The sequence below is a fragment of the Trachypithecus francoisi genome, unplaced genomic scaffold (assembly GCF_009764315.1).
Source record: "Trachypithecus francoisi isolate TF-2019V2 unplaced genomic scaffold, Tfra_2.0 Lachesis_group6, whole genome shotgun sequence".
Classification (NCBI taxonomy): Eukaryota; Metazoa; Chordata; class Mammalia; order Primates; family Cercopithecidae; genus Trachypithecus; species Trachypithecus francoisi.
This window is the reverse complement of record NW_022681471.1, coordinates 70,372,064-70,399,374: the sequence shown is the minus strand read 5'-3', so window position 1 is coordinate 70,399,374 and position 27,311 is coordinate 70,372,064. Positions and strand designations below refer to the sequence as shown.

Sequence of the window (27,311 nt, the reverse complement as noted above, 5' to 3'; positions counted from 1 at the left end):
AAACTCTTACATTAAATCCAGTGGTTTGAAGGTGATATTTTTTGGTTTTCTAGATAGTCGTATGATTTGCTAAGAGTAAAAATTGTGCTTTTGTCTTTCAAATCTTAATGACCCTTGTAGTGGGGATAGTGGTTATCACTTCTTGCTCCTGACTTTGATGGGACTAGGTGTAATATTTCACAATTAAATGGGTCTGCAGTAGGTTTCCAGAAGACACCATTATCACATTAAAATAGTTTCTTTTTCTCCTTGGCTTCCTAAAACTTTACTATTAGTATTATTTTGAAAGAATGTTGAATTGTATTGGATTCTTTTTCTGCATGCATGGAAAAAACTACGGTTTTATTCCTTTACTTGGCTAATGTGTAAATTACATTGATACCTTTCCTTATTTTTATTCCTGAGCTAAGCCACACTTGATCACGATAAACACACTAGATTTAATACACACTAGGTGCAATTTAGTAATATTTTATTTTATTTATTTATTTATTTATTTTTGAGATGGAGTCTGGCTCTGTCGCCCGGGCTGGAGTGCAGTGGCCAGATCTCAGCTCACTGCAAGCTCCGCCTCCCGGGTATACGCCATTCTCCTGCCTCAGCCTCCGGAGTAGCTGGGACTACAGGCGCCCGCCACCTCGCCCGGCTAGTTTTTTGTATTTTTTAGTAGAGACGGGGTTTCACCGTGTTAGCCAGGATGGTCTCGATCTCCTGACCTCGTGATCCACCCGTCTCGGCCTCCCAAAGTGCTGGGATAACAGAATATTTTATTTATAATTTTCAAACCTTTGTTTTTAAATTATGTCAGCCTATAGCCTTCTATTTTTACCAGTCCTTCTTTCATTTCAGTATCAAGATTATGCCTGGTTGTAAAATGGCTTTGGTAGTTCCCATCTTTTTCTTTGGAACTGTTCAGATGAAGTGAAAATTATGTGTTACTTGCAGTCTTGGTGAAATTTATCTGGTAGAACTCACTCACTTGCTGCCTTTTTGAGAACAGGTAGATTTTTGAAAATCATTTCAATTTCTTCTCTGGTTATGGCAGAGAATAATGCAATAGAGAGTCAAGGTTATTATCAAGATTTTCAACCTCTTGGGTCAGTTTTGATAATATTTTCCTAGAAGCGTGCCAGTTTAAGTTGGCTCAGGGTTTCTCAATCTCAGAATTATTGACGTTTTGGGCTGGCTAATTCTTGGTTGTGGGAGGCCGTCCTGTGCATTCTAGAATGTTTAGCAACATCCTTGACCTCTACCAACTAGATGTCAGTAGCACCCTGCCTCACCACCCTCCCCTGCCCCCTGCCATTTGTGACAACGAAAATGCCTCCAGATATTGCAAAGTGTTCTCTGGAGGTCAAAATTTGTCAGTATAAAGTTGTGTGAGGTTTTGCTTGTAGTTCTTAAGTCGCTTCTAAATCTGAATCATGTCCCCTTTTGTATTCTTGATGTATTTCATGGACATGCCAAGAAATTTGTCTATTTTATTAGTCTTTTCCCAGACCAGCTCTTAATATTATGATCAATTATATCCTTATTTTTGTATTCCTTTGTGACCTACCTATTAAATGGAAAAATTTTAAAAAGATTTCATTACAAAAATAGAATGTACAGGCCGGGCGCGGTGGCTCAAGCCTGTAATCCCAGCACTTTGGGAGGCCGAGACGGGTGGATCACAAGGTCAGGAGATCGAGACCATCCTGGCTAACACAGTGAAACCCCGTCTCTACTTAAAAAATACAAAAAACTAGCCGGGCGAGGTGGCGGGCGCCTGTAGTCCCAGCTGCTCGGGAGGCTGAGGCAGGAGAATGGCATAAACCCGGGAGGCGGAGCTTGCAGTGAGCTGAGATCCAGCCACTGCACTCCAGCCCGGGCGACAGAGCGAGACTCCGTCTCAAAAAAAAAAAAAAAAAAAAAAAAGAATGTACAATACAGTGAACCTTACCACCCTCTCCTTTCCCATATTATTCTGAAGCAAATCCCAGATTGTATATTCTTCCAACCATAAATATTATGTACCTACAAAATTACGAAAGCTTTATTAAATATAACCATGATTACACCTAAAATATAATTTCTTAATATTATCAAATATCCTTTCTTTGTTCAAATTTCCCAACTGTTTCATAAATGCTTGTGTATGTGCATGTGTGTGTGTGTGTGTGTGAGAGAGAGAGAGAAAGAGAGAGAGAGGGGTTTATAGTTTGTCAGAATCAAGAACCAATAAGGTCCGTGCATCACATATGATTGACATGCTTCTTAAGTCTCTAAATCTTTTGAGCCTTAGGGGTCCCTTCTTATTTTTCCGTTTTTCCTAGGAATGTGATGAATAAATCAAGTTTTTTCTCTTGTAGGGTTTCCCCAGTTGAGCTTTGCGGATTTCGTTCCTATGGTACCATTTAACATATTCTCTGTCTTCTGTATTTCCTACAAATTGGTGCTTTACGTTGGAGGCTTCATCAGATTCAGGCTCAATTACCTTGGCTAGACTGCTCATAGGGTATATGGAGTTCTCCCATCAGGAGACACATAATATCTGGTTGTCCCTTAATGGCTAGATCCCTTAATTCATTAAGAGTTGCAGAACAGTGATATCCTATCATTCTTATTCATTTATTAGCTGACTTTTTTTAATAAAGAAAACTTCCCTTCATCTGCTATTTGGAACCTACCAGTACAGTTTGCATAGGACAGGCAGGATAAATGCTTGACTCTTTCCCTTTATTTATGGTTTCCAAAATAATGAGCTGGTTCCCTATCATCTTTCAAACGTGACCAATTTTTTCCCAGTATTATCATAAGCATATAGGTTTAAACATTTGATGTATTTCAATCCATTAGTTAATCTCCTTATTGATGCTCAAATTGTCCAGTAGGACTTTGGCCAGTGGGAGCCTCTACACCCTGGCTACTGTGTCCTTTTGACAGAACCCTATTGGTCTGTGATAGCCTCCTTGCTTTCTGAGACTCCAAGATACTGGAGGCTCTACTTGTCCATTTTCTGCCCCCAGACTAGACGTCAGCATTTCTCCTAGGATCCCTGGTTCCTTTTATTGTGAAATGGTGTTTGGAGAAAAAATCTGGGCTTTGGTCATTATGATCTTTCCAATCAAGATTCAAGGCTCAAGAAGTTTTACTTCACCTCAAAAATCTGCATCGTCTTTCTCCCACAAATAAAATCCTAGTTCTCAAGACAACAACAAACAATCTGTGTTATCATCTCACTCATCTGTGTTATCCTACCATATACAGATAACAGTTTCAGAGTAACAATACCAGCTATGCCACCAAAAATATGATTACTACAAAGTTTAAGATTCTTTTGCAGATATTTTTGTCCCTACCTAAGATGTATCCTGTTAGAATATGCATCAATGTTGTTGTGTTTTAAAGTTACTTTATGTGTGATTATGTTAGCTTCTGGATACACAGGTTCATTTGTTTCATTTTGCTTTTGACTTAAAATATTTTATTTTAATTTTTGTGGTTACATAGTAGGTGTATATATTTATGGGGTATATGAGGTATTGTGATACAGGCATACAAAGTATAATAATCATATCAGGATCAATGGGGTGTATATCACCTCCAGCATTTATCTTTTATGTTACAAGTAATCCAATTATATCTTTTAGTTATTTTAAAATGTACAATTAAATTATTAACTATAGTCACTCTGTTGTGCTATCAAATACTAGATCGTATTTATCCTTCCTGTTGTTTTAGAATTGCTTTTCTAAAAAGTTATGTTAAAATTGTGTAATATACTTACATGGTTCCATAGTCAACTCTACAGGAGGAGGTATACTCAAAGAAGACTAGCTTTTCACCCTGCTTCTTTATGCTATTTGTTCCCATCCCCATAAGTAATCACTTTTCTTTATATCGTGGCTTATCTTTCCCTTTTAAATTCAAATATATATTGTATTTTTAAACACAAATATGTATAAAGGAAGACATAGGAGTATACACACACACACATTATTTATTTATTTCTCTTCCCTTACGTAGCTGGTATGATATTATACACACTTTTATCCACCCTGCTTTCTTTAAAACAAGCAACACATCTTGGGCATCGCTCCCTCAGAGAACGTAGAGATATTCTTTGTTCCTTTTCAAAACTGCACAGTACCTCATTTTGTGGACATACTAGACCTCTATTAAGAGAACATTTGAGTTGTTTCCAGTCTATAGCTGTTATAAATAAGGCTTCAACAAATAGCCATGTGCATATCTGTTCTGATAATTGTCTTTTAGTTGATGGATTCCATATGTTTAAATGTATCATGATTGCCATATTTGGAGAGCTTTTTCTACCATCTCATTTCGTTTTTTTTTGTTTTTTTTTTTATACTTTAAGTTCTAGGGTACATGTGCATAACGTGCAGGTTTGTTACATATGTATACTTGTGCCATGTTGGTGTGCTGCACCCATCAACTCATCAGCACCCATCAATTCATCATTTATATCAGGTATAACTCCCAATGCAATCCCTCTCCCCTCCCCCCTCCCCATGATAGGCCCCGATGTGTGATGTTCCCCTTCCCGAGTCCAAGTGATGTCATTGTTCAGTTCCCACCTATGAGTGAGAACATGTGGTGTTTGGTTTTCTGTTCTTGTGATAGTTTGCTAAGAATGATGGTTTCCAGCTGCATCCATGTCCCTACAAAGGACGCAAACTCATCCATTTTTATGGCTGCATAGTATTCCATGGTGTATATGTGCCACATTTTCTTAATCCAGTCTGTCACAGATGGACATTTGGGTTGATTCCAAGTCTTTGCTATTGTGAATAGTGCTGCAATAAACATACGTGTGCATGTCTCTTTATAGCAGCATGATTTATAATCCTTTGGGTATATACCCAGTAGTGGGATGGCTGGGTCATATGGTACATCTAGTTCTAGATCCTTGAGGAATCGCCATACTGTTTTCCATAATGGTTGAACTAGTTTACAATCCCACCAACAGTGTAAAAGTGTTCCTAATTCTCCACATCCTCTCCGGCACCTGTTGTTTCCTGACTTTTTAATGATTGCCATTCTAACTGGTGTGAGATGGTATCTCACTGTGGTTTTGATTTGCATCTCTCTGATGGCCAGTGATGATGAGCATTTTTTCATGTGTCTGTTGGCTGTATGAATGTCTTCTTTTTTACCATTTTTTTAAACTTTCTTTTTCCTTTCCTTCCTTCTGTAGGATTGATAATGCTTTCTATATTCCCTTTTGTTCCCTACACTGGCTTAGAAACTACAGTTTGCATTGCTGTTGTTTTGGTGGTTGTCCTTGTTTTTAATATGTACACTTAACTGTAAAATGTTTTAATACATGTAACGTAATTCAGTGTTTCTATTCTTTGAAACATGACAAGGTTTGTTGCATACTTTATGGACTCATTGAACAACCCCTCTTTCTTCAGGTAGTTTTCATTGCCTAAAATGTTCGTTTCATCTTTTAGCTCACCTTTTCTTGAATAAGTAATACATTCATATGATTCAAAAACCGAAACAGCAAGAAAGTTATAGAGTGAAAAGTCTTGCTCCTATTCCTCTCCTATCTTTCCAGTTCACTCTACCTTCCCCAATCAGTTAATCCCTGTAAGTGCAATTTTTTTCAGGGTTTTTTGTTTTTGTTTTTTTTTTTTTTGAGACACAGTCTCACTGTTGGCCAGGCTGGAGTGCAGTGGCACGATCTCGGCTCACTGCAGCCTCTGCCTCTCGGTTTAAGCAATTCTTCTGCCTCAGCCTCTCGAGTAGATGGGACTACAGGCACGCCACCACGCACACGTTTTTTTTTTTTTTGTTTTTGTTTTTTTTGGTATTTTTAGTAGAGACGGGGTTTCACCGTGTTGGCCAGGATGTTCTCGATCTCCTGACCTCATGATCCACCCGCCTTGGCCTCCCAAAGTGTTGGGATTATGGGCAAGAGCCACCGTGCCCGCCCGGTCTCAGGGTTCTTTATGTAGCATATATACCCTTATTTTACCTCCTTTCTTACATAGTGTATTATACTGTGTTTGGCACCTTGATTTTTTTACTCTTAGCAATACATCTTGGAGATCTTTTCATATTGGTACAAATACAGTTCCCTCATTCTTTTATATGTCATAGTACTTCACTGTATGAATGATTCTTAAGTTATCTAACCAGTATCCTGTTGAGAGATACTTGCATCATTTCCAGTGTTTTGCTGTTATAAAAAAACTGAAATTAAGAACACTGTATATATTTTATATGTGTTCAGATATATTGGCAAACACTCAAAAATCGAATTGCTGGTTCAATGGAAAATGCTGTATTTGTAATTTTTTAATACCATTCAGACTGCGTTTTCTACCTCTTAGTCTCCTGATGGAAGAGAAGAACGATTATCAATGGCAAATGGCAGTTTCAGCGAAGCAACGCCAACAGCCGGCTTCCCACTCACTAGAGAATGCTGTGCCTCCTCCTTGTGATTTCTGACGCCTCACACATTCAGAGAAACTATTCTAGTAATGAACTATAGAAATGATCCCTGAAAGTATAGTCTTTATTCTTAGTTTTGATAGATAATGCCAAATTGCCCTTTATTGGAGTTTATGCTACCCATTAGGAATGTATGAGAGTGTTTACTTTTCCACAGCCTTGCTAATAAAATGAATTATTAATTTTTGGGGTGGTTGTCAATCTTAGTAATTGTATTTTGCTTCTTTTTATTTTTTGAACAAAATGGGTACATTTTTGTTAGACTACCTGATACAGAAGATAGCGTGGTATGGATGGATAGCATGAATAACAAATGATACCAATGCACTTTATTTGAAATAAACAAAAATTCCTACACAGCTCAATGGGCCACTTGGAAACAAACTGTTGCTTGACTGTGTTACTGAGCAAAAACAAAGTCAAAGCACAAACACCCTTCTTTTTTGACATGTATTTGGAGATAGGTAGGAAGACGCTACCTGGTTCTTTAAAAAACCGTTCTTTCCTTAAGGCCTGGTTATAGAAGTGTAAACAATGTAAATGAACCCGCATTTCCAATTATAATATCATATCATATCTATGTCAGCTGTGTATTCTGAGATCACACACAAACCTGTGTATAACCAATATACCTGGAAAGAGCTGCTATACACAATTATACTTGAGTTCTTGGCAGGCAGGACAGAGGAAGAGTAATAGGGAGTAAGTTTTACATCCTGTTTAGAATAAATCACCACTATTCCCTTAAATGATAGGTTAGAATAGAAAGATGCTACCTGGAAGTTATCCTTTTTACTTTGGTTCATTTTTAGTTTTTGTTCATGATTTACATAGTTGCTTGATTCATTTGCTTATAGCACAATCCTGCCACAAAGTATAAAAGGGCAGGATACTTATTATTTCTTCAACATCTGCATTTTTCAAGTTTTTAAAAACAAATGGATAAAACTCTGCTAAAAATGCAGATGTCTATAACTTCAATGGTATTAGATGGGAAGGAGACAATGAGGGAAGGGAAAAAAAAAGCAAACATGTTAATGTGCAGGGAATGTGGTTAAAGCCTTTGGATTTAAAAACATGTTTCTGGCCGGCGCGGTGGCTCAAGCCTGTAATCCAGCACTTTGGGAGGCCGAGACGGGCGGATCACGAGGTCAGGAGATCGAGACCATCCTGGCTAATACGGTGAAACCCCGTCTCTACTAAAAAAAATACAAAAAACTAGCCGGGCGCGGTGGCGGGCGCCTGTAGTCCCAGCTACTCCAGAGGCTGAGGCAGGAGAATGGCGGGAACCCGGGAGGCGGAGCTTGCAGTGAGCTGAGATCCAGCCACTGCACTCCAGCCTGGGCGACAGAGCGAGACTCTGTCTCAAAAAAATAAATAAATAAAAATAAAAAAAATAAAAAAAAATAAAAACATGTTTCTCAGAAAAGCTGTCACTTCCTTTGTCCTCCAAAAAAGGACCTGAAAAGTCCCAATCCAAACTTTGGAAAACTATAGTTATGAGATGCTATAAATGTTCAAAGCAGTCAGAAGGAGAAGGATGAATGTGTCTTTTGTTTAGCTATAGTTCGTAGCATAGCCACTTTAGCTGTTGGTGGATCAGTAAAAACCACTGAATTACCAGAAGTGCTCGGAAGGATAGGGGTAGAAAGTAATGAACATAATACCTTATGTAAATCAGTAACAGGTTTCATGGCCCAGGAAAACTTTCTAAACAGTAAAATGACTCTAAAGTAGATCTCTGTCTCCAACATTAAGTGTAGCAGAATTAACAACAACCAAAACAGATTTACATGTAGATCTAATGATAACAGAAAATTACAAGGCAGAGAGCATAAAAGAATCAAGACCATGCTATAGATTCTACAGTATTCTATGATGCTAGAAACATTTGAAAGCTTTAGCAAAATATCACTCTTGTTTATAAATCACTTATTTATCATATGACGATACGTTGAATCCTTGTCTTTCCTCATACTGAAGAATCCTACATTCAGTCATTAAGCATTCTGCATTTCTTTGCCAATCTGGTAGCTGAGTATCTTGTTCCAGTCAATTTTCCTGCGGGTAACTGGAAGCTGCCCGTTCAAGGCCTAGAATGTGGTATCTGACATTGTTTGATCATTTTCACTAATTGCTGTCTGATAGTCGCTTTCTGCATTCCCTGTGATTTTAATAACTCCTTGGCAGTTTGGACTTCATTCGAAACAGTTAGTGAATCCTGTACATCTTTATGACTAACCAACTGAACATTGCCATATTCATAATAGTGAATCTTAAGCATTCCAGCCACCTGGGCTGTAGGAGGTGTGATGATGAACTTCCACTCCAATGACCACTTCAGAAGTTTTAAGGCTGAAACTGGTGGCTTTCAATGCATGCAGGAATAGTCTGTTGCCCATCTATAGTTTTAGCATAAACAGTACAGAAGCCGCTGGAATAATGATCTTTCACGTAGGCTCTTAAAGCAGGTCACCGGATTCTCTCCAAGACTTCAGACCTCCATCTACTTCCTGTGGCTGGGGCTCACTTGCTTTTTTCAATACGTGATCAAATTTAAAGGAAATTTTGTTTCTTGGATCTAGAAATCTGTTATTACCTAAGTCAGAGTGCTCTACAATTAAGACCTGTTCTTCATATCCTTCTCTGTCTTCACAGACGTGAACTGATCTATGTTATGCTGGGCAAATGCTTGTGCTGCCCCTTCACTGAGGAGAGTGTCATTATTAAGTATTAAACATCATTGAATACTCATTAAATTCCCATAGGGGAGCATGAGTGATGAATTGAGCAGCTATGCACACCTTCTCCTCATCCAATACTCAATTCTCAAAGTCAGCCATCTTGGGCTGCTCTCTGCATTTTTCTCATTATGAGGATGAGCGTCTTTGGGGGCCATTTATATTTTCCTTTTTTGCCTTTTGTCTACTCATGAGGCTTGCCCATTTTTCTTTTTTTTTCATAAGAATGTCTTTAGCAATTTTATTTATAATAGTCTCAAACTGAAAGCAACTCAAATGTTGATCAAAAGGTAATGAATGAGCATAATACAATATGCAATGCCGTGAAATACTACTCAGCTACCAAAAGAAACAAACCAATGATACATATATTTTGTCATACAAGACAATTCAGAAACTTTATACAGGGTAAAAGGAGCTAGACACAATGAGTATATAATTTATGATTCCATTGATATAAAATTCTAAACTTTTTAATTTATTTATGTATTTATTTATTTTTTTATTATACTTTAAGTTCTAGGGTACATGTGCATAACGTGCAGGTTTGTTACATATGTATACTTGTACCATGTTGGTGTGTGGCACCCATCAACTCGTCAACACCCATCAATTCGTCATTTATATCAGGTATAACTCCCAATGTAATCCCTCCCCCCTCCCCATGATAGGCCCCGATGTGTGATGTTCCCCTTCCCGAGTCCAAGTGATGTCATTGTTCAGTTCCCCCTATGAGTGAGAACATGTGGTGTTTGGTTTTCTGTTCTTGTGATAGTTTGCTAAGAATGATGGTTTCCAGCTGCATCCATGTCCCTACAAAGGACGCAAACTCATCCTTTTTGATGGCTGCATAGTATTCCATGGTGTATATGTGCCACATTTTCTTAATCCAGTCTGTCACAGATGGACATTTGGGTTGATTCCAAGTCTTTGCTATTGTAAATAGTGCCGCAATAAACATACGTGTGCATGTGTCTTTGTAGTAGAGTAATTTATAATCCTTTGGGTATATACCCAGTAGTGGGATGGCTGGGTCATATGGTACATCTAGTTCGAGATCCTTGAGGAATCGTCATACTGTTTTCCATAATGGTATGGTACTGGTACCAAAACAGAGATATAGACCAATGGAACAGAACAGAGTCCTCAGAAATAATACCACACATCTACAGTCATCTGATCTTTGACAAACCTGAGAGAAACAAGAAATGGGAAAAGGATTCCCTATTTAATAAATGGTGCTGGGAAAATTGGCTAGCCATAAGTAGAAAGCTGAAACTGGATCCTTTCCTTACTCCTTATACGAAAATTAATTCAAGATGGATTAGAGACTTATATGTTAGACCTAATACCATAAAAACCCTAGAAGAAAACCTAGGTAATAAGATTCAGGACATAGGCATGGTCAACGACATCATGTCTAAAACACCAAAAGCAACGGCAACAAAAGCCAAAATTGACAAATGGGATCTCATTAAACTAAAGAGCTTCTGCACAGCAAAAGAAACTACCATCAGAGTGAACAGGCAACCTACAGAATGGGAGAAAATTTTTGCAGTCTACTCATCTGACAAAGGGCTAATATCCAGAATCTACAAAGAACTCAAACAAATTTACAAGAAAAAAACAAACAACCCCATCAAAAAGTGGGCAAAGGATATGAACAGACATTTCTCAAAAGAAGACATTCATACAGCCAACAGACAAGTGAAAAAATGCTCATCATCACTGGCCATCAGAGAAATGCAAATCAAAACCACAATGAGATACCATCTCACACCAGTTAGAATGGCAATCATTAAAAGTCAGGAAACAACAATGCTGGAGAGGATGTGGAGAAATAGGAACACTTTTACACTGTTGGTGGGATTGTAACTAGTTTGCCCATTTTTCTATTGGGCTGCTGGTCTTTTATCGAATTCTAGGGCATCTTTTATGGCATTTGAATCTTGAATCATGGTTAGGAAGGCTTTCTCTGAAACTCAGGTTAGAAAAGAATTCTTCCATGTTTCCTTCGAGTGCTCTTTGTTATTATTTTTGCATTTAAATAATTGATTCCTCTCTGGTTTATCGTGATGTACAGTGTGAAGTATGAATCTACTTTTTTTTTCAGATGGCTACCTAGTTGTCACAACAGTTTACTGAATTGTTCACCTTTTCTCTAACCAATTTAAGATGACACATTCAGTCAGATGACACATTCAGTCAGAAGACACATTTATCCTTGTCCTTCTGACTGCTTTGAACATTTATAGCATCTCATAACTATAGTTTTCCAAAGTTTGGATTGGGACTTTTCAGGTCCTTTTTTGGAGGACAAAGGAAGTGACAGCTTTTCTGAGAAACATGTTTTTAAATCCAAAGGCTTTATTTATTTGTTTTTACTTATGGATATTCTATTCTGTTAATTGGTCTGTATTTCTAGTTATGTACAGTACCCTTTGCTTTTAATTATCAAAGCTTTAAAATGTTTTTTATCCTTTGTTTTCTCTCCTTTATTCTCAATGTAGTGTATTATGTTAATGAATAGCACAGTAATGTAATAATAATTATTATTAACACAAGAGAAATAATAGAATGACCTTGGTCAGGCACTTGTCATTTATTTTTTAATTTTTAATTTTTTAATTTCCAACTTTTATTTTAAGTTCAGAGGCACATGTGCAGGATGTGCAGTTTTGTTATATAAGTAAACATGTGCCATGGTGATTTGCTGCACAGATCATCCCATCACCCAGTTATGAAGCCCAGCATCAACTAGCTATTCTTCCTGATCCTCTCCCTCTTCCCACCTCCCACCCTGCAACAGGCCCCAGTGTGTGCTGTTCCGCCTGTCATGTGTCCATGTGTTCTCATCATTTAGCACTCATGTATAAGTGAAAACACACTTTAAAATATTTTAATGTCTGTAAAACTACAGACATTAAAACGTTCTTCTTTTGCAGGATTTCCTGGTCATTTGTGCTTATTTATTTTTGTATAAACTTAAAATGAGCTTATCTAATGAGAAATAGTCTGTGTTGATATTTTCATTGGTATTATGTTCAATTGACAAATCACTACATCATACAGGGTAGCAATAAAGCTCAGTAACATAGGCAATTACCCATAGCAATTATTTGGTGGCATTACATCATAATACATGATATTAATATAGTTTGGGTGCTTGTCCCCCCAGTTCTTGGGTTGAAATATAATCCCCAATGTTGGAAGTGGAGTCTGGTGGGAGGTGTTTGGGTCATGGGGGCGTATCCCTCATGAATGGCTTGGTGCCCTCACCATGGTAATGAGTGGATTCTCCCTCTGGTAGTTCACACCATAGCTGGTTGTTCAGAAGTGCAGAACCTCCCCTGTCTGTCTTGCTGCTTCTCTCACTAGGTGATGCATCTGCTCCCTCTTCACCTTCAACCACGATTGTAAGCTTCCTTAGTCTCTCACCAGAAGCCAAACAGATGTGGATGCCATGCTTGTACAGCCTGCAGAACCATGAGCCAATAAACCTTTTTTCTTTATAAATTGCCCATACTCAGGGATTCCTTTCTAGCAATGCGAATGGGCTAACACAGATATGTTCAATGTTTACTTCTCCTTGGTATTGCGTAGTTCAATGTCCTATGCAGAAATTACAATAACACAGTGTGTTAATGCGGCATTTCCTGCAATCCTTACACAATAACCTGTGATGCATTGCCTCAGGTGTTTTATGTCTGATTTTCACCAAATAAACCTATTCCTTTAATATACCTCAGCAAAGGTAATCAAGGTGGTTCAATCTGCTATATATAGTAATATTATATGCATGTACCATATAACATGTTTTGTTTTTTTTTTCAAATTTGATGCTTTCAGAAAAACTAGAAAAGACCAAGATACTGCCACAGATCGGAAGAGACAAGGAGCTAAGGACAACCAATATGCAGCAGAGGACCCTGGACTGGACTGCAAAACAGGAAAAGAACTTTTTTTAAAAAATGGTGAAGTCCAGGCCGGGCGCGGTGGCTCAAGCCTGTAATCCCAGCACTTTGGGAGGCCGAGACGGGCGGATCACGAGGTCAGGAGATCGAGACCATCCTGGCTAACATGGTGAAACCCCGTCTCTACTAAAAAATACAAAAAACTAGCCGGGCGACATGGCGGGCGCCTGTAGTCCCAGCTGCTTGGGAGGCTGAGGCAGGAGAATGGCGTAAACCCAGGAGGCGGAGCTTGCAGTGAGCTGAGACCCGGCCACTGCACTCCAGCCTGGGCGGCAGAGCGAGACTCCGTCTCAAAAAAAAAAAAAAAAAAAAAAAAAAAAAAAAAAAAAAAAAAATGGTGAAGTCCAAATAAAGTCTGGGGTTTTGTCCAAAATAATGTACCAATGTTGGTTTCTTAATTTTTGATAAATATGCTACTGTGATGTAGGATGATGGCATTAAGAGAAACTGAAACTGGATAAGGAGTATAAGACAGTTCTCTGTACTACCTTTGCTACTTTTCTGTGAATCTGAAAGTATTCCAAAATAAAAAGTTTATTTTTAAAGAAACGATGTTGCTAGATGTTTTGAACACCTTGTATTGTAATGCTGTGTTTATCTTCCTCACTAGACTGTGAATACCACCAGAGCATGGACCATTCAGCACTATCCGTGGGCCCATCAGTAGTTAGTTATTGTGGATAACCTTAAGATGATGAAGACAAGCCAACAAGACATTGAGAGGTTCTGAAAAAGCACCAACTTGGTGTCTTCCCTACCTTACATTACAAACCATTCAATTAATAAAACCAAATGTGTTGCAAGTAAACATTTTTATTTTCTGTATCTTCCATCCAGGCAGATTTAGAGAAAAAAATATATTTAGGAAACCTGCCCTAAAAAGCTGACAACCCCCTCTTTTCTCCACCTGTTGGCCCTCTCTATTCATTTTAAAAGTACTCTTTCTCCTTGCCCCAAAGTTTTTTGCACAGCAGTTTTGGAGAAGTGGAATGCAGAGGAGGCTTGGAGTTGGGAACTGGGTTCTCGTCTGGACCCTCACTTTCTGGCTGTGTAAACCTTGGGTAAGTTACCTAATCTCTCCAAGCCTGTTTTTCCACCTCCCTAACAGGACTAAATGAGAACGCACTAAGTCTAAGATACTAGGCTGCTTTCTGCGCTTTGTGAGTGTGATTTTTTTTTTCTGGCAATCTTGCTCTTTCTCAAGAGTTCCTGGGTGAATGGCACCACTCCCTACCCACTTACCCAAACCAGAACCTGAGTAATTTGTAACTCCTTCGTCTCTCTAACAGTGCCTTCCTACATGTCAAAATTGTCATTAAGTCCTATAGATTGTATTTCTAAATATTTGTCTGAGTCACCTTCCCATCTTGATCCCCATGGTCACTGGCTGAGTTTCTCCCTAGACAACTGTTAACAGCCTCTAAACTAGCCTCTTTGCCTTCATATTTGTTCCTCATTTTTCATACCACTGCCTAATTGATCTTTTAAATGCAAATCTGGCCCGGTTACTCCCCAACATAAAATTTTCCTGTGGATTCTCATAGCCTTTAGGGTAAATCCAAAATGTCTAGTATGACTTTGTGATCCAGGCTCTGAGTATCCATCCAGCTGCTTTCCTTTCCCGTCCCTGCTATATCCTTATGCTTTAGCTGTTCTCAATTATTTGCAGTTGCCGGAATCACTGTGCATTCTCTTACAATTATGCTACCACCTCTGTCTGAAAGATCTCCCTTCACCCATTTTTAACAATTTGCTAAGCTAGTGGTCAGTTCCCCTTTCTTATCTTATTTGACCTATTGGCAGTATTGGACTCACCTAATTGCTCCCTCTTTGATTTTTCTTCACTCAGCTTTCAGAATACCAACATTCCTGGTTTTCCTTCTATTCCACATCAGTTGCTCTTTCTTATTCTGTGCTGATCCCTTCTCTCCTTCCCAACCTACTGATATTGAAATGCCCCAGGGCTCACTCCTTGAATCACCTTTTTCTACTCTAACTAGAACAGTCATTTGCTTGGTGCTCTCATTCAGTCTCAGGATTTAGATACCATCCATATGACAATGACTCCCAATGCATTACTCCGGATGGACGTATCCCTTGAACTCCAGGTTTATATATTCGACTTCCTACTCATCTTTTCTTGAATGTCAAATAGACATCTCAAACTGCTGGGATTACAGGTGTGAGCCATTGGGCCCGACATCTCAAATTTATTTGTTTATTTTATTTATTTTATTTATTTTTTTTGAGACGGAGTCTCGCTCTGTCACCCAGGCTGGAGTGCAGTGGCCGGATCTTGGCTCACTGCAAGCTCCGCCTCCCGGGTTATGCCATTCTCCTGCCTCAGCCTCCCTAGTAGCTGGGATTACAGGCGCCCGCCACCTCGCCCAGCTAGTTTTTGCATTTTTTAGTAGAGACGGGGTTTCCCCGTGTTAGCCAGGATGGTCTCGATCTCCTGACCTCGTGATCTGCCCGTCTCGGCCTCCCAAAGTGCTGGGATTACAGGCTTGAGCCACCGCGCCCGGCGACATCTCAAATTTAGTGTGGTCAAAATTAAATTCCTGATCTATCCCCTGCAAAACGACTCTGTCCACAGTGTTCCCATCTAAGTTGATGGAAACTCTATTCTTCAGTAATTAAAACCAAAATCCTTGGAGTCATTCTTAACCCCTCTCTTTCTTTCCTACTCATTTGCAACTCTTAGGAAGTCCGACTGGTTCTAACCTCAAAATATATCCAGAAGGCTACCATTTTTCATGACTTCTGCTGATATCAGCTTGGTTTGAACCAATGTCATCTCTCACTTACATTACTGCAAAATCCTCTTAAGTGGGTTTCCTGATTCCATGCTTGTTTCTTTCCCCAAAGCCTGTCTTCAACACAGCAGCCAGAGCGATAAAATATGACATCTATTATATTAAAACATCAGCTAATACAGCATTTCTTTTATCAAAATCCTGCATGACTCCTCACCCATAGACAGAGTAAAGCACACAATTATTATATATCTTTAAAAGTTTTGGCCGGGCGCGGTGGCTCAAGCCTGTAATCCCAGCACTTTGGGAGGCCGAGACGGGTGGATCGCGAGGTCAGGAGATCGAGACCATCCTGGCTAACACGGCGAAACCCCGTCTCTACTAAAAAATAGAAAAAACTAGCCGGGCGAGTTGGCAGGCGCCTGTAGTCCCAGCTACTCGGGAGGCTGAGGCAGGAGAATGGCGTAAACCCGGGAGGCGGAGCTTGCAGTGAGCTGAGATCCGGCCACTGCACTCCAGCCTGGGCGACAGAGCGAGACTCCGTCTCAAAAAAAAAAAAAAAAAAAAAAAAAAAAATTTTTTTTTTTTCCAACTTTTATTTTAGGTTCAGGGGTATATGTGCACGTTTGTTACATGGATATATTGCATAATGCTGAGGTTTGGGTTTCTCCTGAACCCATCACTCATATTGTGAACATACTGCACAACTGGTAGTTTTTCAACCCCTGCCCCTCTTCCTCCCTAACCCCTTTTTGGAGCCCCCAGTGTCTATTGCTTTCATCTTTCTCTACATGTATACCCATTGTTTAACTCCCACTTATGTTTTTTCTTTTTTATTATACTTTATGTTCTAGGGTACATGTGCACAACGTGCAGGTTTGTTACATATGTATACATGTGCCATGTTGGTGTGCTGCACCCATTAACTCGTCATTTACATTAGGTATATCTCTTAATGCTATACCTCCCCGCTCTTACCATCCCTTTATTTTCAGCCTATGTGTGCCTCTGCACATGAGATGGGTCTCCTGAATACAGCATACTGATGGGTCTTGACTTTTTATCCAATTTGCCAGTCTGTGTCCCTTAATTGAGGCATTTAGCCCATTTACACTTAAGGTAATATGTTTTTTTTTTTTTTTTTTTTGAGGCGGAGTCTCGCTCTGTCTCCCGGACTGGAGTGCAGTGGCCGGATCTCAGCTCACTGCAAGCTCCGCCTCCCGGGTTTACGCCATTCTCCTGCCTCAGCCTCCCGAGTAGCTGGGACTACAGGCGCCCGCCACCTCGCCCAGCTAGTTTTTGTATTTTTAGTAGAGACGGGGTTTCACCGTGTTAGCCAGGATGGTCTCGATCTCCTGACCTCGTGATCCGCCCGTCTCGGCCTCCCAAAGTGCTGGGATTACAGGCTTGAGCCACCGCGCCCGGCCAAGGTAATATTGTTACGTGTGAATTTGATCCTGTGATTATTATGTTAGCTAGTTATTTTGCACGTTAATTGATTCAGTTTCTTTCTAGCATCCATGGTCTTTACAATTTGGCATGTTTTTGCAGTGGCTGGTACCACCAGTTGTTTCTTTCCATGTTTAGTGCTTCCTTCTGGAGCTCTTGTAAGGCAGGCCTGGTGGGTGGTGACAGAATCTCTCAGCATTTGTTTGTCTGTAAAGGATTTTATTTCTCCTTCACTTACGAAGCTTAGTTTGGCTGGATATGAATTATGGTTGAGCATTCTTTTCTTTAAGAATGTTGAATATTGGCCCCCACTCTCCTGGCTTATAGGGTTTCTGCTGTGAGAGCTGCTGTTAGTCTGATGTGCTTCCAGTTGTGGGTAACTCGACCTTTCTCTCTGGTTGCCCTTAACATTTTTTCCCTCATTTCAACCTCGGTGAATCTGACAATTATGTGTCTTGGGATTGCTCTTCTAGAGGAGTATCTTTGTGGTATTCTCTGTATTTCCTGAATTTGAATGTTGGCCTGCCTTGCTAGGTTGGGGAAGTTTTCCCAGATAATATTCTGAAGAGTGTTTTCCAACTTGGTTCCATTGTCCCTGTCACTTTCAGGTACACCAATCAAACATAGATTTGGTCTTTTCATGTAGTCCCATATTTCTTGGAGGCTTTGTTCATTCCTTTTTATTCTTTTTTCTCTAACCTTGTCTTTTTGCTTTATTTCAATAATTTGATCTTCAATCACTGATACCCTTTCTTCCACTTGATCGAATCTGCTGCTGAAGCTTGTGCATGTGTCACAAAGTTCTCATGCCATGGTTTTCAGCTCTGTCAGCTCATTTAAGGTCTTCTCTACACTGCTTATTCTAGTTACCCGTTCGTCTAACCTTTTATCAAGGTTTTTAGCTTCCTTGTGATGGGTTGGAACATGCTGCTTTAGCTCGGAGAACTTTATTACTGACCTTCTCAAACCTACTTCTGTCAACTTGTCAAAGTCATTCTCTGTCCAGCTTTGTTCTGCTGCTGGTGAGGAGCTGCAATCCTTTGGAGGAGAAGAGGCACTTTGGTTTTTAGAATTTTCACCTTCTCTGCTCTGGTTTTTCCCCATCTTTGTGGTTTTATCTACTTTTGGTCTTTGATGTTGGTGACCTACAGATGGGGTTTTGGTGTAGATGCCCTTTTTGTTGATGTTATGCTATTTCTTTCTGTTTGTTAGTTTTCCTTCTAATACTCAGACTCCTCAGCTGCAGGTCTGTTGGAGTTTACTGGAGGCCCACTCCAGACCCTGTTTGCCTGGGTATCAGCAGCAGAGGCTGCAGAACAGCAAATATTGCTGCCTGATCCTTCCTCTGGAAGCTTTGTCCCAGAGGGGCAGCTGCCTATATGAGGTGTCTGTCAGCCCCTACTGGGAGGTGTCTTTCAGTTAGGCTACACCGGGGTCAGGGACCCACTTGAGGAGGTGCTGTGTCCATTCTCAGAGCTCAAATGCCATGCTGGGAGAACCACTGCTCTCTTCAGAGCTGTCAGACAGGGACGTTTATGTCCGCAGAAGTTGCCTGCTGCCTTTTGTTCAGCTATGCCTTGCCCACAGAGATGGAGTCTATAGAGGCTGTAGGCCTTGATGAGCTGCAGTGGGCTCTGCCCAGTTCATGCTTCCCAGCCTTTTTGTTTACCTACTCAAGCCTCAGCAATGGTAGACACCCCTCCCCCAGCCAGGCTGGTGCCTGGCAGGTCAATCTCAGACTGCTGTGAGCAAGCAGTGAGCAAGACTCCATGGGTGTGGGACCCACTGAGCCAGGCACGGGAGAGAATCTCCTTGTCTGCTGGTTGCTAAGACCTTGGGAAAAATACAGTATTTAGGTGGGAGTGTCCTGTTTTTCCAGGTACAGAGTGTCACGCCTTCCCTTAGCTAGGAAGGGGAAATCCCCTTACCCCTTGTACGTCCAGGGTGAGGTGATGCCCCGCCCTGCTTCAGCTTGGCCTCAATTGGCTACACCCTCTGTCCAACCAGTCCCAGTGAGATGAACCAGGTACCTCAGTTGGAAATGCAGAAATCACCGGTCTTCTGTGTCGATAACGCTGGCAGCTGCAGACTGGAGCTGTTACTATTTGCCATCTTGGAAGGGAGACCCAACCCTTTTAAAGTGTACAATTCAGTGACATTAATTACATTGGCAACATTGTAACACCATCACCAGTATTTTTCCTTTTGTGTCTGGCTTATATCCCTTAGAATAATGTTTTCCAGGTTCATCCATGTTGTAGCGTATATCAGAACTTCATTTCTTTCCACAGCTAAATAATATTCCATTGCATACACCTGCCATATTTCATTTGTCCATTCATCTGCTGATGGACCCTTGGGTTGTTTCCAACTCTTGGCTATAGTGAATAATGTTGCAGTGGACATTGGCTTGAAACTGTCTGTCTCACATTCTATTTTCAGTTATTTTGGGTGTATTTCCATAGGAGTGGAATTGCCAGGTTATAAGGCATCCTATGTTTAACTCTTTTACAATTTATTTTTAATTGCTATAATAGCTGTTTATATTATGGGGTACAATGTGAAGTTTTGATCTTTGTATACATTACAGAAAGAGCTCTTTGAGGGATGACAAGCTTTTCCACAGAGGTGCACCATTTTACATTCCAGTCAGCAATGTGTAAGGATTTCAACTTCATTTGCTTCATGAAAAGTTGTTTTTTAATTATAGATGGGTATGTAAAGTGTTATGGTGGTATCTCATTGTAGTTTCCATTTTCATTTCTCTCATTTATTAACATGGTTGCTAAGCTCATTGATTTGAGACCTTTCTTCATAGAGGTGTTTTTACTGCTACGAAATTTCCCAAGTCTTTTTTTTTTTTTTTTTAACCAGCATCTCACAACTTTTGATACGTTGTGTTTTCCTTTTCAGTCAGTTCAAAACACTTGCTAATTTTCATTATGATTTCTTATTTGATTCATAGCGTAATGAAAGCACATTATTTGGTTCCCTAATATGGGTAGATTTTCTGAATATCTCTCTTGTTAATTTCTAAGTTAATTTTATTGTATTTGGTTGAAGAACATACTTTGTGTTACCGGAATTGTCTAAAATATGTTGAGACTTGTTTTATGGCATGGAATACAGGCTCTCTTGGTAAATGTTCCACATACTCTTGAAAATAATGCATAGTCTTCTGTTGTGGTGTGAAGGGTTCTACATGTGACAATTAGGTCAAGTTGGTAATAGTGATGCTCGAGTCTTCTATATTGTCATTGAGTTTCTGTCTCCTTGTTTACAAATCAGTATATTGAGGGGTATTGAAATCTTTGTCTAGAATTGTTGATGCAGCTATTTCTCTGTGTAGGTCTATTCATTTTTGCTTCATGCATCTTGAAGCTCTGTTTTTAGTGCACAAACACAGAATTGTTATCTACTCATCAAAAATTCACTGAGTTGTCATTATGACATGATCCTCTTTATCAATGGTAATATTCTTTGTTCTGAAGTCTACGGTGTCTGATATTAATATAACAACTACGTCTTTATTGTGATTAGTCTTAGCATGGTATACTGTCCCCACTTTTACGTTTAAGCTATGATGTGTCTTTATATTTAAAATGGGTTTCTTATAGACAATATACAGTTGAGTCTTGCTGTCTTCTCCAGTCTGGTAGTTTTTGTCTAGTGATTGGCATGTTGGGAACATTTATAGCCAATGTAGTTATTGATATGGTTAGGTTTAAATTTACCATCTTGTGTTACGTTTTCTATTGGCCTCATGAACTTGCTCCCCTTTCCTTCTTTTTGGCCTTCATTTTTGAAAGACATTTTCACTGGGCATAGCGTTCTAGGTTAGCAGTATTTTTCATTTAGTACTTCAAAAATGTTGCTCCAGTGTCTTCTCACTTGCATTTTTTTCTGATGAGAAATCTGCTGGCATCCTCATTTCAGTCCCTTTATGTGTAATGTGTGGCCTCTCCATCTTTCCTGACTGCTCTTCGGATTTTTTTCATTTCCACTGGTTTTGTAAAATGTTATTGTGATGTGCCTTAGTGTAGCTTTCTCTATGTTTCTTGTGCCTGGTATGTGTTCAGCTTCTTGGATGTGTGGGCTTAAAGTTTTTAGCCATTATGGGTAGTTTCCAGCTGCTATTTATTCAAATATATTTTTTCTGTCCCTCCCTCCTTTATTTTCTCTCTTTCAGGGCCAACAATTGCACATATATTTGGCTGTGTGACATTGTCCTGTAGTTCTCTCTTGCTCTGTTCATTTTTCTTACATTTTTTTCTTTATACAGCTTATATTCCCATGTCTTTAAGTTCACTAATCTTTTTTTCCTGCAATGTTTAATATACTATTAATCCCATCCAGTGCATTTTCCATCATAGATATAGTAGTGTTCATCTCCAGAAGTTTGATTTGCATTTTTTTCTGTATCTTCCATGTCTTCACTTGACTTTTGAGCATATGAACTGCAGTTATTATAACTTTTAATATTCTTCTCTTCTAATTTAAGCATCTGTGTCAATTGTGGGTTACTTTCAGTGACTGATTTTTCTCCTTGTTATTGTCATGTTTTCTTGGTTCTTTGTTTGTTTGCTAGGTTTTAATTGGATGCCAAGACATGATGAGTTTTACGTTGTTGAGTGCCAATATTTTTGTATTCTCATAATTTTTCCTGAGCTTTGTTCCGCGATGCAGTTAAGTTGCTTGTAGTTTCATACTTTGGGGTCTTGCTTTTAAGCTTTGTTAGATGAGACCAAAGCTGTGTTTAGTCTAGGGCCCATTACTCTCCACTGGCTAGGTAAATCTCTTTTCAGCACTTTGTATGTTGCTCAGAGAATTGAGAGACTTTCCAGTTTGGTAGTTGAGAATAGGCACTATTCCTAGCCTTGTTAAAGTACCAGGTACTGTTCCCTCTAATTCCTTTGCATGGCTCTTTCTTATCTGGGGCAGTTTCCTTACATGCTTATGTTGATCAGTACTATGAGAGGCTTTAACTAAGAATGTATCAAGTGTCTATTTCTCTAGATCATCAACATATTAGCTAACTTTTATTAAACACTTTTTATATAGAACGTAGTCTGTAGTTAGACTGGGGTTAATCCCTTCCGTTCCTTCTGTTGTAGGATGAGCTGTTGATGAGCAGGCCTGTGCTAAGCATACTAGTTTATTTAATATATTATTCCCATGAAGAGAATGCTGTTATTATTATTCTCATTTACAGATAAAGAAACTGAGGTACAGAGAGTTTGAGTAACTTGCTCAAGGACAGACACAGATAGTAAGTGGTAAACTGAAATTTGAACCTAGTTAGTCTGACTTCAGAGATTGAATTTAAATTGTAAATCATCACGTACTAGGATGATTGGAAATGCAATCAGGACGCAAGATGGTGATAAGCCTGCCATTCCATATCTCCCCCGTAGCAGCCAATCAGCCTCTAATACACAATCAAGTCCCTCCCTCTAAACTAAGGGCAAGGAAGTAGTGGTGGCAAATGGGAGGAAGGAAAGAGAAGATATGTATAAATATTGTGCCGTCACAATTGCCGTTATTCTGTTTGTTCCCCAGAGCCCCTTAGTCTCCCGTTTTTGAGGCAGTACCCAATTCTTTGTAACAAATATGGGAGCCTAATGCCAGTGTTGCTGCTTTGCCAGTACGGGTGCTGATAAGGTCTCTTGTGCAAGAAGCAAAGACCTCCAAGGGATAGTAACAGTTTTGTCTGGGGCCACCAGTACTGGCCTTATGCTTTTGGGGATGGAGTTTAGGGGCTATTTTCTCTTGTTTCATGTATCTCATTTAATGAAAAACAACTTCCTTCTCCATCTCTGTGTCCACATGCTGCAGTGGACTATAATGCCTAAGAAGTTCCTCTCCTCAGCTATCACATGTCCCAGAAAATGTGCTCACATTCTGCTCTCCTTTCGCACATCCAGCCAGACACTTTCCCTCCAAGGTCTGTCTTCTGATTTGATTTATTTTCTCGTAAGTATTCTATACCTTCTCCCCAACCAGGTAAAAAAACCTTTTAATCCCCTTGAGGTTACATCTTCCTTGTTCCCTTCGTGAAATGACAAATTGGCTCTTGCAAACGTTTAACTGGAGCACTCTGGCAAATGCTGTTGTTCTTGATTCCAGACATCCTCCAAATCAGAATGATCTATGTATATGGTACCTTCCTAAGATATATCAGGAACAGCCTGATAGAGTAGGAACACAAGATAGAGTTTGTGCCTCCGTGTCTGTGAAATACTGCCCTAGGAACTGACTGCTTCTTTTGCAGAGGGCACTATCACAGTTTTTCACTGACGCTTACTCCTGAACCCTGAGCATTGGTCACTGCTTCTTCACCTGCCTCTAATCAGTAGACTGCAAGCACCTTCCAGAACATTGGTGTACCAGCACGGACCACTTTTAATCAGCGTTTCCTCTGTTTGGTATCTTTAGACCAGTGGATGCCACCAAGTCTCATATCTCTGTCAATCTCAATACTGCCCCAAATGCAGGAACTTCTGGCTATTATTTTCTTGTTTCCTCTCCATGTCTGACTCTGCCCAACTCTTTCTTGAATGCATTCTGGCTTTTTGTTTTACACTTTAAATAATTCTCCCCTATATCCTCCCACTTTGTTTTCAGTGTTCACTCCAGCTCCTTTTCTTAATTGTAGCAATACAAGAGAACTAGGTATCATTCCTTATTTTTACCTAGTTCACCTAAAGACACCATTGCCCCACAGCATCTTTTCACTAGATGATTCTCTTATTGTCATACCCCAAACCCCATATTGACCTGGGGGCAGAGACCTCATTCTCTTCATTTCCTGGATTAATACCACACAGCAGTTAAGAGCTCCAGCTCTACAGTAACAACTCAGCTTCCAGTTCGAATCCTGGTGTTTCCACTTACTAGCTGTGTGACTTTGGGCAAGTGAATTCACCTTTCTAAGCCTGTTTTCTTACGTATAATAAAGATAATAAGCCCTTTCTACTATCATTGTTGTGAAGATCAAGCTTAAATGATGTAACAGGGCTGGGTGTGGTGGCTCAGGCTTGTAATCTCAGCACTTTGGGAAGCTGAGGCACGAGGATCATTTGAGCACAGGAGTTCAAGACCATCCTGGGCAACACAGCAAGACCCCGTCTCTACTAAAAATAAAAAATAGCTGGGCATGGTGACATGTGCCTGCAGTCCCACCTACCCAGGAGGCTGAGACACGAGGGTGGCTTGAGCGCAGGAGTTTGAGGCTGCAGTGAGCTGTGAACATGCCACTTCACTTCAACCGGGGTGAAAAAGAACTGTAGTAAGATGAGAAAAGAACTGTCGTAAGATGTAGAAAAGAACTGTAGTAAGATGCAGAAGACAGAAGTGGAATGGGTTACAGCTTCCAGAACATGTAACAGAAAAACATATCCAAGTTTCTCTCTTCTTGAGCACCACCATGTGGTCCAACTAGAAATGTAGGACCACAATTTGTGGATGAGGCTGCTGTTGAGGAAGAGACTTGGAAGGCTTCTGCTGAAAAGTAGTAAGAGAAGCCATGAGTATGGATGAGACAAACAAGGGAGCAAGAGTAGGAAGAAAACAGGGCAACGGCAGAAAATTGGAGTAATAAGAGTCTATACTGCCTTCAAAATAAAATATCCCCTTAACAGACATCTGGTGACTATGGATCCCATAGGAAGTAAGACAGTGTGTGAAGATAAGTGAGCATGTGCACAGGCCAAGGAATAGAGCAGGACAACCTGAGTTACTTTTCCTTCTCTCCCTCCCTCCCCCCCACTTCTTTTCTCTCTCCCTCCTCATTTTCTCAGTGTTCCCCCTTCTCCCCCTTTTATTCTTGTTCATCAATCCATCCTTCCATCCGTGGAGCCATCCATGATACATCCATTCACCACTGGAACTGGGGACAAAAAATAAGTAAGCCACAGGCCTTGTTCTAACAAAGGTCACAGTCTGTGGGATGGGGTAGGGTGGAGGCAGTTAAGCAGATCTTTATAATATCTCAGTGCTCACCACCCAACGATCACCAGGAGCACCCCTGTAGTTGAACAAAGTTGGGTTTATTGCTTGTTGTATTAAGGGAGAATGCACCCCATGGGAAACTGCGGAAACACTCAGCAGGAGGGCATTTGAAAGGACTTACAGGATTTGGGCAAACTTTGCATTAGATGCTTTTAAGGAGCAGAGGCAATCCTATGATTAGGTATCTTAATAAATCTTATCTAGAATGAGGGAAGACTAACTGATGCCTAGGGCTGTAAGTGGTAAAGAAGCAGCAGTTACCAACAGTATATAGGCGTTCCTTTTTCGCTGCAGCCTCGCCAGCATCTATCGTTTTTGGACATTTTAATAATAGCCATTCTGACTGGTGTGAGATGATGTGTCATTGTGGTTTTGATTCGCATTTCTCAGATGATTAGTGATGCTGAGCATGTTTTCATGTTTGTTGGCCGCTTGTACATCTTCCTTTGAGAAGTGTCTGTTTATGTCCTTTGTCTGTTTTTCTTTTCTTTTCTTTTTTAAATGGGGCTATTTGTGTTTTACTTGTTGATTTGTTTAAGTTCCCTATAGAGTCTGGATATTAGGCTGTTGTCACATGCATTGTTTGCTAATATCTTCTCTCATTCTGTAGGCTGTCTGTTTACTTTGGCAATAGCTTCTTTTGCTGTGTGGAATCTCTTTAGTTTAATTTGGTCCTGCTTGTCAATTTTTGTTTTTGTTGCAATTAAATTTGGAGACTTAGCCAAAAATTCTTTACCAAGGCTGATGTCCAGAAGAGTGTTTCCTAAGTTGTCTTCCAGGATTCTTACAGTTTGATGTGTTATATTTGAATCTTTGATCCACCTTGAGTTAATTTTTGTATGTGGTGAAAGGTGGGGGAGGGGGTCCAGATTCAATTTTCAGCAAGTGGCTAGCCAGTTATCCCACCATCATTTATTGAATAGGAAGTCGAGTCCTTTCCTCATTGCATGTGTTTGCCAGCCTTGTCAAAGATCACATGGTTGTAGATGTGCAGCTCTATTTCTGAGTTTTCCCTTCTGTTCCATTGGTCTATGTGTCTTTTATTTTTATCAATATCAAGCTGTTTTGGTTCCTGTGGCTTATAGTGTAGTTACAGAGGTAACCCCATCAGGCTAGCAGCAGTCCTATCAGCAGAAACCTTACAAGCAAGAAAAGATTGGGGGTCTAATTTCAGTGTCCTTACTGAAAAGAAGTTCCAGCCAAGAATTTCATATGCTGCCAAACAAAGCTTCATAAGTGAAGGAGAAATAAAACCTTCTCAGACAAGCAAATGCGGAGGGAATACATTTCCACTAGGCCAGCATCACAAGAGGTTCTTAAGGGAGTGCTAAAGATGGAATCAAAATAATGACACCTGCTACCACAAAAGCACCCTTAAGCACATAGCTCACAGGCAGTATAAAGCAACTACGCAGTCAAGTCCACATACCAACCACCAAACATCATGATGCCAGGATCAAAATCCTGTATAAGAATACTAACGTTGAATGTAAATGGGCTAAACACCCCACTGAAAAGACACAGAGTGGCAGGCTGGATAAAAGGACGAGACGCAACCATCTGTTGTCTTAAGAGACCCATCTCACATGCAATGGCACCCACAGGCTCAAAATAAAAGGGTGGAAGAAGATCTACCACACAAATGGAAAACAAAAAAGAACATGAGTCACTCTTCTTATGTCAGATAAAACAGACTTTAAACCAATAGAAATTAAGAAGGACAATGAAGGGCATTACATGACAATCCAACAGGAAACCTTAGCTATCTTAAATATATATGCACCAATATTAGAGAGCCCAGATTCATAAAATGAGTTCTTCTTGGCCTATCAGAAGACTTAGACAACCACGCAATAGTAGTGGGAGTCTTCAACACCCCACTATCAGCATTAGACAGATCACTGAGGCAGAACACT

General features: G+C 40.0%; 1 non-coding gene and 1 pseudogene across 1 annotated transcript; both read right to left on the bottom strand.

Moving 5' to 3' along the window:
- Window positions 1–6,314: 6,314 nt before the first annotated feature.
- Window positions 6,315–6,530, bottom strand: LOC117078708. Its single transcript, XR_004435130.1, has one exon. It is a non-coding gene; the product is annotated as a small nucleolar RNA U3 (small nucleolar RNA).
- Window positions 6,531–8,465: 1,935 nt separating this feature from the next.
- LOC117077444 lies at window positions 8,466–9,308 on the bottom strand (annotated as a pseudogene).
- Window positions 9,309–27,311: the final 18,003 nt, after the last annotated feature.